Source organism: Macaca thibetana, chromosome 10, assembly GCF_024542745.1.
Source record: "Macaca thibetana thibetana isolate TM-01 chromosome 10, ASM2454274v1, whole genome shotgun sequence".
NCBI classification, from domain to species: Eukaryota; Metazoa; Chordata; class Mammalia; order Primates; family Cercopithecidae; genus Macaca; species Macaca thibetana.
Window position 1 is genome coordinate 70,099,814 of NC_065587.1, and position 16,239 is coordinate 70,116,052.

At 41.0% G+C, this 16,239-nt stretch overlaps 1 protein-coding gene across 1 annotated transcript in view; it reads right to left on the reverse strand.

The window, feature by feature from the left end:
• NSFL1C (NSFL1 cofactor) overlaps positions 1–16,239 on the reverse strand; it is a 401,445-nt gene that overhangs the window by 50,492 nt on the left and 334,714 nt on the right. The window lies entirely within an intron of this gene.

Here is a 16,239-nt window from a genome sequence, read left to right on the forward strand (position 1 = left end):
TTCATGATATGCAGAAAATAGAGGAGGTGACATTGCTTAAGAAGAAGGATTTATTATAAAGCAAGTCCCATGGGGGCCTCCTTTTAGCACTGCAGGGAGGGTACAGGACTAATTCCTAAAAGTATAATCATGGGCAACTCTCTCAGCTTCTGTTTCCTGGGGTCCGAGTGAAACATACCCAGATTGTGCAAACATTTGTGTTTGTGGCATCTTTGTTTCCTGTAAGTGATCTGAACTTCCTCAGGAGCCTCCTGGTGCTGGCTATCGAGAAGGAAAAGCTTAACCTTGCCAATTCATGCAATCTAGGCAGTCTCTTTAGCCACACTGTCTGGGTTCAAATCTTGGCTTTACTCAGTCTGGCTGTGTGACCTTAGGGCAATCATTTGACCATTTTGTGCCTCAGTTTCCTCATCTGTAAAACAGGAATAAAAATATGGTAGCATGTGTGGGGTGCAGTAAGCACTCTATAGGCTTTCACTGTTGTCTTTTAGGTTAACTCAGTCTTTTAATTAACTCAGGGAAAAATACAAGAACAACTCAGTCTTTCATTATTTCACTTCCTCCTTCATGTGTGGTGTGCAGTAAGATAGGTTCTCACTGTTGGGTGCATTAAGAAAAATGAAGATTTCTCCTGCAACATGGGTTCTGGGTGCAAAGAAAGCTGAAGATTCTCCTGCAACAGGGTGGCAGGCCTTGGATCTGAGTATGTCCCCTGGGTCTCAGGGGTCTGGTGTCTACTATGAGGAGATTAGTCTGGCCTGGTCCCCAAGGACTTTGCACTGGGTCTGTGACTGGTCTTTTCTAGACTTTTGAGGCCTTGCATTGATACCCCTGCTCAATTCCATTACTCCCTCTACTTGTTCTCCTGTCAATGAGATCTATATAGTGAAGCTTCTTTGAAAGCGTCACAAGTCTAGATGATTCTACCAGACCCTCAGTACCTCCATGTCATTCTTACACGGAAACTTCTGAATCACCTGCTCATCTATGCAGATTTCTTTCTCAGCTATTTGTTTTTTTCTAAAGTTTCACTTACAAATAATTTTATTTATTTTAATAGGCAAGGCATTGTATTGGTTAACTATTGCTGCATAACAAACCACCCCAAAATTTAGAAACTTAAAAACTGTTTAGTTAACTGACGATTTTGTGGGTTGACAATTCAGTCTGGGCTCAGTTTGATGGTCGGGTCTTCTCATCTCAGCTGATTTTGGCTGGGAATGTTCATGCACTTGAGGTCAGCTGCAGGTTGGCTAGGTGGCTTTGTTACTGCAGCTGACTGATTGTTAACCTGGGTACCTCAGCTGTCCTCTATGTGGTCTCTCATCCTCCAGGGCACTCACTTAGGCTTGTTCACATGAAAGGGGCAGTTTTGAGAGAGAGTGCGAGGTACAAGGAAACTTCTGCCATATTCTTTTGGCAAGTTACAAGACCAGACAGGATTCAAGGAATGGAAAATAGACTTTGCCTCTTGTTAGGAGGAACTGCAAAGCCTAATTGCAAAAGGTGTGGATACAAAGAGAGGGTATAGAATTGTGGACATTTTTGTGATTTATCTGCCATGGGCATCTACAGAGTACAAAATTCAGAGGTCTCAGTGTCTCATTTATAGGGCTCCCAGACATTACTTTCCTTAGGGTTAACCGCAGTCACCAGTTTTTGAAGACATTCAATTTCTCTTCTGTTTCTGATCTATTGCTCAAAAGCCAGGTTGGACATGGTTTCTTTGTGATGTCGTGGACTATGAACACCCTGGGAAGCCAGGCCCTGATCCTTTATGCTGTAGGAATCCCTAAACTCCATTCCCACCCCGCCCCAGCATTTGGACCTCAGGACTGTGGGGTTGGCAGGACTCTAGCATCTCAACCCCTGTCCTCCCCCTCTTTTTCTTACTACCTCACCAGGTCATAAGGGGAAGAGTTCCCCTTCTTTTCCTTCTGGTAGGGACTTTCCTAACCTCAGTCCTCTTCCTAACACCTGGACTTCTTTGTTCTAGATGGAATCCCTCCTGCTCCTTTCTCAAGACAACAAGTCTCACACTCCGGCTTTAGAATAGGAAAAAAGAGCTTCCAGGGAAGGAATTAAACTACGGTGAGGTGGAAAAACGCAAAAGGAAATAGTTAAAAATGTTATATCTGTCACATCATCTATAAAACACATGAAATGCGATTGCGCGTGAAGCACTGGCTCCCAGTAATTGCTCAGTAACCAGGAACAGTGGTATTCCTCCTGGTCAGTGTGCTGTCACAAAATCCTCGTCAGTGTGCTGTCACACAAACCGTAGTGTCTATTACTAGCCTGAGTTAAGTTATCCTCAACAAGAGCACCCGAGGTATATATAGAACACAAGTCTACCCATACAGCTTTTCTTCCTTCCACTACAAAAATGGAACTTTGTTAAAACAACAGCTTTTTCATTGTTTACCATAAAATGGAAAACATGCTATGCAAGCACAGGGAAAGCGTTCAACCTTAGCAGCAATCAAGTAAATACCAATTTTAAAAAGAGCAATACTGTTGTCTTTGCAATCAGCATCTATCTCCACTTTCTCTCTGCTCTCCTCTTTTTTGGAAGTTCTAAAAGCCTGGGAACTACATTTTCTGTAACTCCTTACCATCGTTATTCTAGAGGTTCTACCAAAGAGAGGTTCTTGCTTAGATTTGGAAGGTAAAAGGAGAGGCATGCTTGCTTCTCTAGCCATGAAGGGGGGGCAGATACGTGAGAATTGGTGGATTTAATTTACGGAAATGTGAGGTTTTGCAGTGCTCCCTGTCCTCTATAAATCACCTCTAAAGCACAGGCAGCTGGGATCATTAGTGGCAATTTCTGTGAGTCTCTCAGATTCCTGATTTTCCAAGAGCTACCAGTGAACTTGGGGGACAAAGCAGTGAGCATTTACAATGGTCTGGAAGCACCAAATGCCACAAGTCCCATGAGAACAAAGCTTGGCTTTTCATGACCTAACACGAAAGTCATCCAGCCTCATTTCTTCCCTTCTTTTCATTTAGGAGGAAGTGTTTGGTGTCTCAATACTAAAGCCTCTAAGGTCCTTGAACTTGATTTTCTGCTATTGGCAATTTGTCCTGCCTAATGACTTGGTTTGCCTTTCTTGCTCCCTTTTCCTATTTCATGTCAAATCCCATGGCGTGCTTTTTGGTGTTTTTGCTTTAAATTTTTATTAAGGTCTGACTTACATACAGAAAAAGGCACAGACATTAAATATGTAGTTCGGTGAATTTTTAGACTTTTGCATCTGTATACTTCTGTGTAATAACCACCTCAAGATGTAGAAAGTTACTTCTTGTTTCATTCCATTCAATCTCCGGCCCCAGAAGTAACCACCTCTGATTTCTATCACCATAGATTGGTTTTGCTTGTTCTTGGAGTCTTCAGATTTTTCCAAATATAAGATCATATCATCTGCAAACAAGGATAATCTGACTTCTTCCTTTACAATTTGGATGCCCTTTTTTCTTTCTCTTGTCTGATTGCTGTAGCTAGGACTTCCATTACTACACTGAATAACAGTGGTGAAAGTGGGTATCCTTGTCATGTTCCAGGTCTTAGAGGATAGGCTTTCAGTTTCCCTCATTCAGTATGATACTAGCTGTGTGTCTGTCATACATGGGTTTTACTATGTTGAGGTATAGTCCTCCTAAATCCAGTTTTTTTTTTGAGGATTTTTATCATGAAGGGATGTTAAATTTTATCAAATGTTTTTTCAGCATCAATTGAAATGATCGTATGGTTTTTGTCCTTCATTCTGTTGATATGGTGTATCACATTTATTGATTTGTGTATGTGAACCATTCTTGATCATTGCATCCCAGGAATAAATCCCACTTGGTCATGATGAATGAGCTTTTTAATGTATTGTTGAATTCAGCTTGCTAAAATTTTGTTGGGAATTTTTGCAACAATATTCATCAGAGATATTGGCCTGTAATTTTCCTTTTTCTATGTGCTTTTATGTGGTTTTGTTATCAGGGTAATACTAGTCTCATAGAATGAGTTTGTAAGTATCCCCTCCTCCTCTATTTTTTGGAATAGTTTGAGTAGGATTGGTATTAGGTCTTCCTTAAATGATCGGTAAAATTCAGCAGTGAAGCCACTGGGTACTGGGCTTTTCTTTACAGGGAGTCTTTTTATTATAGCTTCAATCTCGTTACTTGCTATTGGTTTGTTCAGGTTTTGGATTTCTTCATGGTTCAATCTTGGTAGGTTATATGTGTCTAGGAGTTTGTTTATTTTTTCTAGATTTTCCAATTTATTGGCATAAAGTTGCTCATGGAAGCCCTAATGATGCTTGGAATTTCTGCAGTATTAGTTGTGATGTCTCCTTTTTCATTGCTGATTTTATTTACTTGGATCTTCTTGCTTTTTTTCTTAGTCCGGCTAAAGGTTATTTCCATTTCATTTATTTCTGCTGTGAATTTTTTTTTTTTTTTTTTTTTGAGGCAGAGTCTCTCTCTATTGCCCATGCTGGAGTCCAGTGGTGTGATCTTGGCTCCCTGCAACCTCCACCTCCTAGGTTCAAGCCATTCTCCTGCTTCAGCCTCCTGAGTAGCTGGGATTACAGGCACCCACCACCGTACCTGGCTAATTTTTGTATTTTTAGTAGAAATGGTGTTTCACCATGTTGGCCAGGCGGGTCTCAAACTCCTGACCTCAGGTGATCTGCCCTCCTCGGCCTCCCAAAGTGCTGGGATTACAGGTGTGAGCCACTATGCCTGACCTCTGCTGTGATCTTTATTATTTCTTTTCTTCTACAAATTTTGGATTTGGTTTGCTCTTTCTTTTTCAGTTCTTTAAGATACATCATTAGGTTGTTTATTTGAAGTTTTTCTTCTTTTTTGATGTAGGCACTAATAGCTATAAACTTTAATACTGGTTTTGCTATATCAAGTTTTTGTATGTTGTGTTTTGGTTATCATTTGTTTCAATACATTTTTCCATTCCTTTCTTAATTTCTTCATTGACCCACTGGTTATTCTGGAGCATATTATTTAACTTCCAAGCATTTGTATAGCTTCCAAAATTCCTCTGTTATTAATTTCCGGTTTTACTCTATTGTGGTCAGAGAAGATACTTGATATTATTTCAATTTTTTGAATGTTTTAAGACTTGTTTTGTGACCTAACATGTCTATTCTTAAGAATGACCCATGGGTTGAGAAATAAAAAAGTATTCTGCAGTTGCTGGATGAAATGTTCTGTAAATATCTGTTGGATCCATTTGGTCTATAGTGTACATTATGTCCGATGTTTCATTGCTGGTTTTTTGTCTGAAAGATCTGTCCAGTGCTGAAAGTGGGGTTTTCACATCTTCAGCTATTATTGCATTGGGGCCTATCTCTCTCTTTAGCTTTAGTAATATTTGCTTTATATAGCTGAGTGCTCTAGTGTTGGGTGCATATGCATTTAAAATTGTTATGTCTTCTTGTTGTACTGACCCCTTTATCATTACATAGTGAGCTTCTTTGTCTTTTCAGTCTGCACCTGTCTTTATAGGTGAAATGGGTTTCTTGTAGGCCTTGGCCTCCAAATGTGCTGGGATTACAGGTATGAGCCACTGTGCCTGGCAGGCCTTGTTTTTTAAAAAAATCCATTCAGCCACTCTGTATCTTTTGATTGGAGAGTTTTTCGTCCATTTACATTCAATGTTATTATTGATAAGTGAGGACTCATTCCTGCCATTTTGTTATTTGTTTTTTGGTTGTTTTGTTTTGTAGTTTTTGCTTTCTTCTTTCTTTCCTTCCTGTCTTTTTATTTTTATTTTTTTTTGTGAAGATGAGTTTTTCTGGTTATATGGTTTAGTTTTGCTTTTTATTTTTTGTGTATCTGTTGTATGTTTTTTGGCTTGAGGTTTCCACGAGGCTTGCAAATACTACTTTCTAACCCATTTTTAAAGCTGATAGCAGCACTGTTTGCATAAACAAACAGAAAGAAAATTAATCAAGACTTTATGCCTTAACTTCTCCCCACACCATTTTTAACTTTTTGTTGCTTCTAACTACATTTATTGTACCATGTCTTCAAAAGTTGTTGTAGTTATTATTTTTGATTGGTTCACCATTTAGTCTTTCTACTTAATATCAGAATACTGTATATACCACAGTTACAGTGTTACAATATTCAGTGTTTTTCTGTATACTTATTATTACCACTGAGTTTTGTACCTTCAGATGATTCCTCACTGCTCATTAACATTCTTTTTTGTTTTTCTGATTCAAGTACTCCTTTAGCATTTCTTGTAGGACAGGTGTGGTGTTGATGAATTCCCTCAGCTTCTGCTTATCTGGAAAATCTTTATTTCTCCTACATATTTGAAGGATATTTTCACCAGATACACTATTCTAGGGTAAAAGCTATTTTTCCTTCAGCACTTTAAATATCTCATGCCCCTGTCTCCTAGCCTGTTAGGTTTCCCTGAAAAATCTGCTGCCAGATGTATTGGAACTCTATTGAATGTCATTTGTTTCTCTTCTCTTGCTACTTTTAGGATCCTTTCTTTATCTTTGGAAAAAGTTTTATTATTAAATGTCTTTGGGAATTTGATTATTAAATAATTATTAAAAGAAGACTTGAGGTATTCTTCTTTGGGTTAAATCCTCTTGGTGTTCTATAACCTTCTTGTACTTGGATATTGATATCTGTCTCTAGGTTTGGGGTGCTCTCTGTTATTATCCCTTTGAAGAAACTTTCTACCCCATCTCCTTCTCTACTTCCTCTTTAAGGCCAATAATTCTTAGATTTGCCTTTTGGAGGCTATTTTCTAGATCATGTAGGCATACTTTATTGTTTTTAATATTTTTTTGTCTCTTCTGACTGTGTATTTTCAAATAGCCTGTCTTCAAGCTCACTAATTCTTTCTTCTACTTGATCAGTTCTGCTATTAAAAGACACTGATGCATTCTTCAATATGCTAATGGCATTTTTCAGCTCCAGATTTCTGCTTGATTCTTTTTAACTATTTCAGTCTGTTTGTTAAATTTATTGATAGAATACTGAACTCTTTCTCTGCCTTGTCTTGAATTTCTTTGCGTTTCCCCAAAACAGCTATTTTGAATCATCTGTCTGAAAGGTCACATATCTCTTTTCTCCAGGATTTGTCCCCGGTTTCTTATTTAGTTCATTTTGTGAGGTCACGTTTTCTTGGATGGTGTTGATGCTTGTAAATGCATCTTCGGTGTCTGGGCATTGAAGAGTTAGGTATTTATTGTAGTCTTCTCAGTCTGAGCTTGGTTGTATCCATTCTTCTTGGGAAGGCTTCACTATATTAAAAAAGACTTGGTGTTATGATCTCATCTATTTCTGCTTTAAGAGGCACTCCAAGCCCAGTAACACTCTGGTTCTTGCAGACCCATAGAGATACTGTCTTGATGACTTCTTTTGGACACGATCCAAAAGAATTCTCTGGATTACCAGGCAGAGACTATTGTTCTCTTCCCTTGCTTTCTCCCAAATGAATGGCATCTCTCTATCTGTTTTGGGTCACCTGGAGCTGGGAGTGGAGTGACACAAGCAGCTTGTGGCCACCACCACTAGGACTGTGCTGGGTCAGACCTGAAGCCAGAACAGTACTGAATCCCAAGGCCTGCTGTAACCACTCCCTAGCTATGGCCTATGTTCACTCAATGCCTTGGGGCTCTATAATCAGAAGGTGGCAAAGCCAGTCAGACTTGTGTTCTTTCTTTCAGGATGGCAAGTTCCCCTTGGACTCTGGGCATGTCCAGAGGTGCCACTTGGGAGCCAAGAACTAGAGTCGAGGCCGGGCGCGGTGGCTCAAGCCTGTAATCCCAGCACTTTGGGAGCCGAGGCGGGCGGATCACAAGGTCACGAGATCGAGACCACAGTGAAACCCCGTCTCTACTAAAAAATACAAAAAAAAATTAGCCGGGCGCGGTGGTGGGCGCCTGTAGTCCCAGCTACTCAGGAGGCTGAGGCAGGAGAATGGCGGGAACCCGGGAGAGCTTGCAGTGAGCCGAGATCGCGCCACTGCACTCCAGCCTGGGCAACACGTGAGACTCCGTCTCAAAAAAAAAAAAAAAAAAAAAGAACTAGAGTCGAAAACCTTAGAAATCTACTGGTGTTCTATTGTACTGTGGCTGAGCTGGCACTCAAACCACAAGATTCAGTCCTTCCCACTCTTTTCTCTTTTCCAAATGCAGAAGAGCCTCATCCCATGACCAACACCACCACAAGCCTTTTGGGAGTTCTGCCAGACTACCACCAGTGTTCCTTTAAGACCCAAGGGCTCTTCAGTCAGCTTGTGGTGAATGCTGCCTGGCCTGGAACTCACCATTTACGGCAGTGGGCTTCCCTCTGGCCCAGGACAGGTCTAGAAATGCTATTCACCAGCGAAGCCCTGGAACTGGGGACTCCAAAAGCCTACTTAATGCTCCATCTCACTGTGGCTGTGCTGGTACCTAATGTGCAAGACAAAGTCCCCCATATTTTTTCCCTCTGTTTTTCTCAAGTGGAAGGAGCCTTGCCTCATAGCCACCACAGCTGGGAATGTGCTGAGTCTCACCCGAAGCCAGAAAGTCTCACCCAAGTCCCTCAACATAGTACCTGGGTATTGCTGCTGGTTATTCAGGGCACAATGTCTCTTTAGTTAGCAGGTGATGAATGCTACCAGGACTGAGTTCTTCCCTTCAAGGCAGTGAGTTCCCTTGTGGCCCAGAGTGTGTCAAGAAATATTATCCTGGAGCTAGGACCTAAAAAGGGGCCTCATGGTGCCCTATCCTGCTGTGGTTGAGCTGACATCCATGTGGGATAAGATGAGGTTTCTCTTCAAATAGCCTGATTAATCCTTTATTCTTTAATTCGTAGTACCCCCACACCCCTTTTTCCCTTTTCTCTTTTTTTCTTCCTTTCTGCCTTTGTTACATGCCCAGACATGCCACAGTATCAGGCGTTATCAGTACCAGCTCACGTTCCTTTCCTTATTTGGAAAGAAGACTTGCTCTCTAGCTCATTGCAGACACCCCATCCCCTTTCCCCTCTCTTCCTTACATACCCTCCTTATCTGAAAACAAGTTCAAATGTTATCCAACCGGGATTAGTTTAGATTGTACAGCCCGACCCCGGCCAATGGGGAAAGGGCACAGGGGCAGGACTTGTGTTAGGAATAAAGGCTCTTATGACCCTTTGTTCAAGTATGCTCATGGTGGCTGGCCAAGAAGAAGCACCCCTCTGTGCCGAAGTAAAATTGCTTTGCTAAGAATCCTTCGTTTGAGAGTTCAGTTTCCTTAGGATTTTGAGCATTACTCCCAACATCCAAGATGCAAGACCAAGTCCTCCTCATTCTTCCCTCTCCTCTCAAGTGGAGGGAAGAGGTCTCTTTCATGAGCTGTGCAGCCTGAGGTTAGGGGAAGGGTGATGCCAGCACCCTCTTAGCTGCCCTGGCTGGTGCCTCAGTAGGTTGCATGTTCCCCCAGTCCACTGTCTCTGGGCCCAGTTCAGCACTAGAACTTGCCCAGGAGTTGCAGCCCTTGGAGCCTAGACTGCCTTTCAAGTTTATTTAGAGCCCCAGAGTACTTTAGCCCACAGTGGAAAGGCTTGCAGGAACTGAAGTTCAGATCACTGAGATTGGATTAGCAATTCCCCTCTGGCTAAGGCTGTGTAAATGCTCCCTCTGTGGGTGGGTGTCAGCTGAGTTTGGTCTCATTTTGTTTTCTTTTATAATAGGGCAGCACTGAGTTCAATGCTTCACAACTGCTGTGATCTCCCTTTCCCCAGTGCACAGAAATGCTCTCCACAAACCATGCTGCCACTGCCAGGGGTTAGGAGAGGGGTGGTGTTGGCGATTCAAGGCTATTTTTTCTACCTCTTCAGTGCCTCTTTCAGTGATATGAAGTAAAACCAGGAATTGTAACTGCTCATTTGATTTTTAGTTTTTGTGAAGACTCTTTTATTTGTGTGTAGATAGTTGTTAAATTAGTGTCCTTCCTGGAGCTAGGAGGGAGATGATTGGTGGGGCCTTCTATTCTATCATCTTGCTCTGCTGTTTTTGTGTTTTCTCATTTATCTCTTTTAATTGAGGTATTTAATTTATTTGTGTTTAAAGTAATTACTGACATGGAAGGACTTACTATTTCCATTTTGTTAATTGTCCATATATATGGATGGACAAGACATTCAATATATTTTAATATGTCTTGTCCAGTGGTTTTTGCTCCTTTTCTCCTTTGCTGCCTTCTTTTGTGTTTATGTTTTTGTACTGACATATTTTGATTCTCTTTTCAATTCTGTTTGTGTATACAGACAGTACCCGAATGTAAACACAGCATAAGATAAAAAGTTCCTATGACTTACAATGGGGTTATGGTTTCTACTGAATGTGTATTACTTTTGCATAATTATAGAGTTGAAAATTTGTAAGTTGAACCTAAGTCAGGGACAGTATGCTGTGTTGCCAGCATTAAATGCAATTTTGACTTACAATATTGTTGACTTCTGATACGTTTATTGGTATGTTACCCTATCATAAGTTGAAGAGCGTTGGTATTCTATGCATATTTTATTTGTCGTCACCATTGCAACTACACAAAGAGACTTAAAGTTATAGCAAGACATTTTAAACTGATAACAACTTAACTTAAATTGCATATAAAAACTCTACTTCTTTACATCTCTGCCCCCTTTATGTTACTGTAATAAAACAAATTACCTCTTTTTATATTGTGTATTCATCAACATAGACTTTTAGTTGCTTCCTATGCTTTTGCTTTTAAAATTCTATACCAAATTCAAAAGTGATTTATACACCTATGCTACAATACTTCCAGATTTTATATTTGTTTCTATGTTTATGTTTACCTGGTAGATTTATACTTTTGTATGGCTTTGTGTTGCTGTTCATCATCTTTTCACTTCAACTTGAAGGATTCCTTTCAGCATCTCTTTCAGGGCAAGTCCAATGGTGATGAATTTCCTCAGCTTTGTTTATCCAAGAAAGTCTTCATTTCTCCTTCATTTTGAAGGCAGGTTAGTCCTATATAGTATTCTTTGTTAGCAGCTATTTTTTGTCTCATCACATCCCACTACTTCTAGCCTACAAGGGTTCTGTTGAGACTTTAGCTGATGATTTAATAGGAACTCCTTTGTATGTGACAAGTTGCTTTTCTCTTGCTGCTTTCAGTATTCTCTCTTTGTCATTTTTTTTTTTTTTTTTTTTTTTTTTGAAACAAAGTTTCTCCCTGTCACCCAGGCTGGAGTGCAGTGGCATGATCACATCTTGCTGTAACCACAAATTCCTGGGCTCAAGTGATCCTCCCACTTCAGCCTCTTTTTAATTTTTGACAGTTTAATTGTGTCTTGGTGTAAATGCTTTTAGATTCATCCTAGTTGGAGTTTGTTGAGCTTTTTGAATTTGTATGTCTACTTTTTCCCTCAGATTAGAAAAATTTCCAGCCATTATTTTTTTTGAATAGGCTCCGTGGTGCCTTCTCTTTTTCATAATTTTCTTAGATTCTCATAGTGTGTAGGTTGTTCCATGATGTTCCACATAGTGTCCCATAAGTTTCTTATGCTCTTTTTACTTTTCTTAGTTCGTTTTTTCTCCTGTGTCTCAGTAATTTCAAAAGTCCTGTCTTTGAATTTGCTGATTCTTTCTTTTGCTTGGTAACATCTGTTGCTAAGCTCCTCTAGTGGATTTTAAAATTTAGTTATTGTATCTGCAATTCCAGAATTTCTGTGTGGTTCTTCTTCATAGTTTATATCTCTTTTTTGATATTTTTCCTTTTGTTCATCCACTGTTTTCCTGATTTCATTTAGTTGTCTGTCTGTACTCTCTTTTAATTCATCTGACATTCTTATGACTATTATTTTGCATTTTGTTGTCAGATAATTCATGTATTTCTTTGGGGTCAGTTTCTAGAGACGTAATGTGTTTCTCTGAATAGGCCATGTTTTCCTGTTCCTCTATATGTCTTCTTATCTTCTCTTGGTACTTTGGTATTTGAAAACTCAGCTACCCCTCACAGTCTTTGTGGTCTGGTTTTCTACAGGGAGGACTTTCTCCAGTCAGCCTGGCTAGAGAATCTGGAGACCTGTCAAGCCGTCTCCGGGAATGCACCCTTTTGGGGCTTACGTGTGTAATCGCCTAACTGAAGAGGTTTTTCTATTCAAGCGCTCCCTCTAGTGTCTGTCTATGATGCTGCGGGCTGGCTGGTGCTGCAGTAAGCCGTGGTACTGAAGTTCCACCTGGTTTCTGTCTGTGACACTGCAGACTGTGACACTGCAGACTGATGCTAGACCAAACCAATAGCTCCACCTATTATTTATCTGTAATACTGCATATTTTGGTGCTAGACCGAGCCATGTTGATCATCTTTGTTTTCAGTGGCCTCAAACCTGGCCCTCATTCCCGTCAGCATTTAAACTCAGGCAAGATGGAAACTAGTCCTTGGGTAGCACCCCAAAAAGTCACAACATTGGATCAATGTTCCACTCCTTTCCCCTCCCAAGGAGAAGCCAGGAGTTGTGGTTTCTTCCCAATTTGCATGATTATTACTGATACTGAGCACCTTATAATATTTACCAAAGTAGTTTTTTCCCAATAAAATACTGCACTTTCTCAGAGCCATGCTGGGTACTTTCATTAAACTAGTACTTCATTTTTTACTTCATTACTCAATGTAGCTGAGCAGTTTCTAGTGTACAACACAGTGACACAGATTTCCCTTGTCCAGGACTTAGAAACTGGTGCTAGATCCCTCCGTCTTGCTCCTTGGATCTATCTTCCACCCCAGGTCCTATGTAGCCTGGCTCCACTTGGAGTTTGATTTCTTTCAATCATCCTGGTTTTATCCCCTGGTCAAGGTCAGCTTTAGTCTTAGGTCTCTTATCAGTAAGGAAGCAAGTCCCCTTCTGTCCAGTTTTCTACGTGATGTGATTGTTTTGAGCTGTGCTGTTTCGTGAGCATTGATCTGGTAGTCTCCCATCACCCTGGGAAGCAGCACTTCCCTAAAGCACCCTGAACACCTGGATTCCAACTATTTCTCTTTTGTCTGTTATAGAGCTGGGCTGGTCAGATTAAATATTTTTAGGCTTCATTTTGACATGCCCATGTATGCAGCGCTTTTGTTCTCACCAAATATTCAGGCATCATTATTTTGACAGCAGAATGTCTAGCTAGGAAGGACCTAAACGCCTTCCCCACCCCGTGTGTGTGCGTGTGTGTGTGTGTGTGAGAGAGAGAGGTAAGTGTGTTATGGCGAGTGTGTGTTATAGAGAGGGAAAGAGAGAGAAGTGTGTTAAAGCTGTGATGGAGTAGAAAGACCTCTGCTTCCGGTCAGGTGGATCTGGGTTTCAATCCTGCCTTTGGCCTGATGAGGTGGCGAGAATGTGGGCAAGTCCTAAATCACCCCAGCCTTAGTCCTTAGTTTCCCCTTTCCTCTGCTCCGGAGGTGGTCATGAGAGAAAGGGAGAATGGAAAAGCAACATGGAAAATGACCAAGAAGCCCACCATCACTCATATTGAATGAGAGACTGTAATTTTTATTACCTGAATAATAGGTACCATTACTGCCTCTTAGGAGGAATAATTTGGCAGATTTGAAAGGGCAGTGGTGAAGAAGAATGAAGCAGCTTTCTGCTTGAACCCTACTGAGTCCAGCATGTTCAATAAACTGGCTACAGGGACAGGAACACAAAGGGAGACTGTTCAACAGGGTTGGATAAGCTTGACTTACATAGAAATTGGGGAGGGTTGTGTTATTTTGTATAGGCTTTTCCTTTCTCCCTCTTGTCTTGGTCTGCCATCTTAGTGGCCTTTGGGTTCAGCCTCCCAGCACCTTGTTCTGTGTACTTTATCCTACACACAGGAGGGTCCCACAAGTAGGGTTGGCAGGAAAGGTGGCCAGGGGCCGCTGATGTGGGCGGATTGGATGTGGCCAGTCATGGTGCCTGGGGCCTCAGGCTCTGATAACTGGATTTAAACTAACAAGGCAGGGACAGGGCAGGTGAGTGCTTGGAGCCAGAGAGAAGATAGAGAATTTCAACCCTATTACTCAGAAGAGGTGAAGCAAAGGGCAGCTCTTTCTTCATCTTCCCTCCCTGGAACCTGGTAATGACACATGACAATGCCCCACATCACAGAACGCATCTTTCAGGAGCCAGGGAAATGATAGACATTGATCAGCCCTGGGTTTGAGGCCAGAACAAGTGCACAAACTCCTCCTTACTATCCAGTATTCATTGCTACCTTCCCAGAGAATGATTTTCATAAATATTGTGATAACTTCTAGCCACAGATCATGGGACCAGCTATTAGAGCTGGCAGGACTAAGGAATGTTCTCTGCAGCCCCAGACCTAGGGACTCTCTCTTCTTTTTCCCCCTCTGTCTTCTGCTCTCTATTCATCCTTCTCTTCATTTCTTCTCTCATCCTGATATGAGAGATTGTAGGGTGTAATCATTCATTCATTCAACAAATAATGAGCATGCACTATGTACCAGAACTATTTTTGGTGCTTAGAATACATCAGTGAATAAGACAGACAAAACTCACTGTCCTTATTAACTGAAGTATACATCCCAACTGGGGAGGCAGGCGATACACAATAATAAATAAAGTAAATAAGTTAATGATATAGTATCTTAGAAAGTGATAAGTCCTATGGAAAGAAATGTAGAACAGGGAAAAGAGGTTGGGAAAAGCAGGCTACCAGTAAGGGGCTGTGGGGGCCAAGGTAAGAACTTTGGCTTTTACTTGCAGTGAGACGAGCAGCTATAGCAAGGTTTTGGGAAGAGGAGGGACATGACTTGGCGTTTGTTTGAAAGAATTCCTGTGCTGGCTATAGGGAGACCAGTGAGGGGCTAATTGCAGCAATCCAGGAACGAGAGGATGAAAGGTGAATTTTGGCAATGGGGATAGTGAGAAGTAGTCAGATTCAAATATATGTTAAAGCTAACATAATTTCCTGACATAAAGCATGTGGGATAAGAGAGGAGAGGAATTAAGCATACCTCCTAGGTTTTTGGCTTTATCAGCTGGAGAGATGGAGTTTCTATCAGCTGAAATGGGGGAGTCTGTGGGTGGAGAAGATTTTTGGGGGATAAGCAGAAGGCCAGATTTTGGGATGTAACCTTTGAGATATTATTGGGCAGACAAATGGAGCTGTTGAGTAGACAGATGGACATGAAATTCATGGGGGAAGTCCCAGCTGGAGAAATAAATTTGAGTTCTTGAGCTATATTTCAATGGTATATAAGGCCATTGGACTGGACAAAAGTATCAGAAGAGAGTATGTGGTAGTTAGGAACAAGGGGGTTTGAACCAGACTGCCTGGATTCAAACCCCAGGCAGGCACTTAGGAGTTCTGCAACCTTGGACAAGTCAATAAAATTTTGTGTCTCATTTTTTCTAATTTGCAAAATTAAGGTAAGTATAGGTTATACCTCATCTGGTTGTTATGAGAGTAAAGCAGTTTATAACATGGAAAGTACTCAGAATAGTCTGGCATGCAGTTAAGTTTTCAGTGTATGTTAGCTGTCTATCTGTTTTGCAACGATATGAATTGTTCCATGATACCTGAATATTACTTACCTAAAATATTTTTTTCAAACAATCTCCCTCTGATAGAAAAGTTACAAGTGTGGGATAAAGAACTTATTTTCAGAAACATCTGTGAATAAATTGCTGACATATTGCCTTATTGTCCCTTGTTATGGCTTGGATGTTGGTATGTCCCCAAATCCATAAGTTATCACCTAATATTCAATGTGATGATAGTAAGAGGTAGGGCCTTTGGGAAGTGATTAAGTCATGAGGACTCCACCATCATGAATGGGATTAGTACCCTTATAAAAGAGGCTGAAGAGAGCTCCTTAGCCGTCTTTGGTCATGTGAAGACATAACGTTTATCCCCTCTGCCATGTGAGGACAGGGAGCAAGGTGGCATCTTGGAAGACAGGGCAAACCCTCACCAGACAGTGAACCTGCTGGTGCCTTGATCTTGAACTTCCGAGCCTCCAGAAATGTGAGAAATGAGCTTTTGCTGTTTATAAATTACCCAGCTAATGGCATTGTGTTATAGCAGCCCAAATGGACTAAGATATCCCTGAATATCTCAGTGCATCTTTCCTACAAATAAGAACATTTTCCTGCATGACCCCCAGACCATCAAAATCAGGAAATTAACATAGGCACATTATTATCATCTTATCTGAAGATTCCCTACAAGTTTTGCCAATTGTTTCAATAACATGTTTTTATAGAGAAAGGATCTAG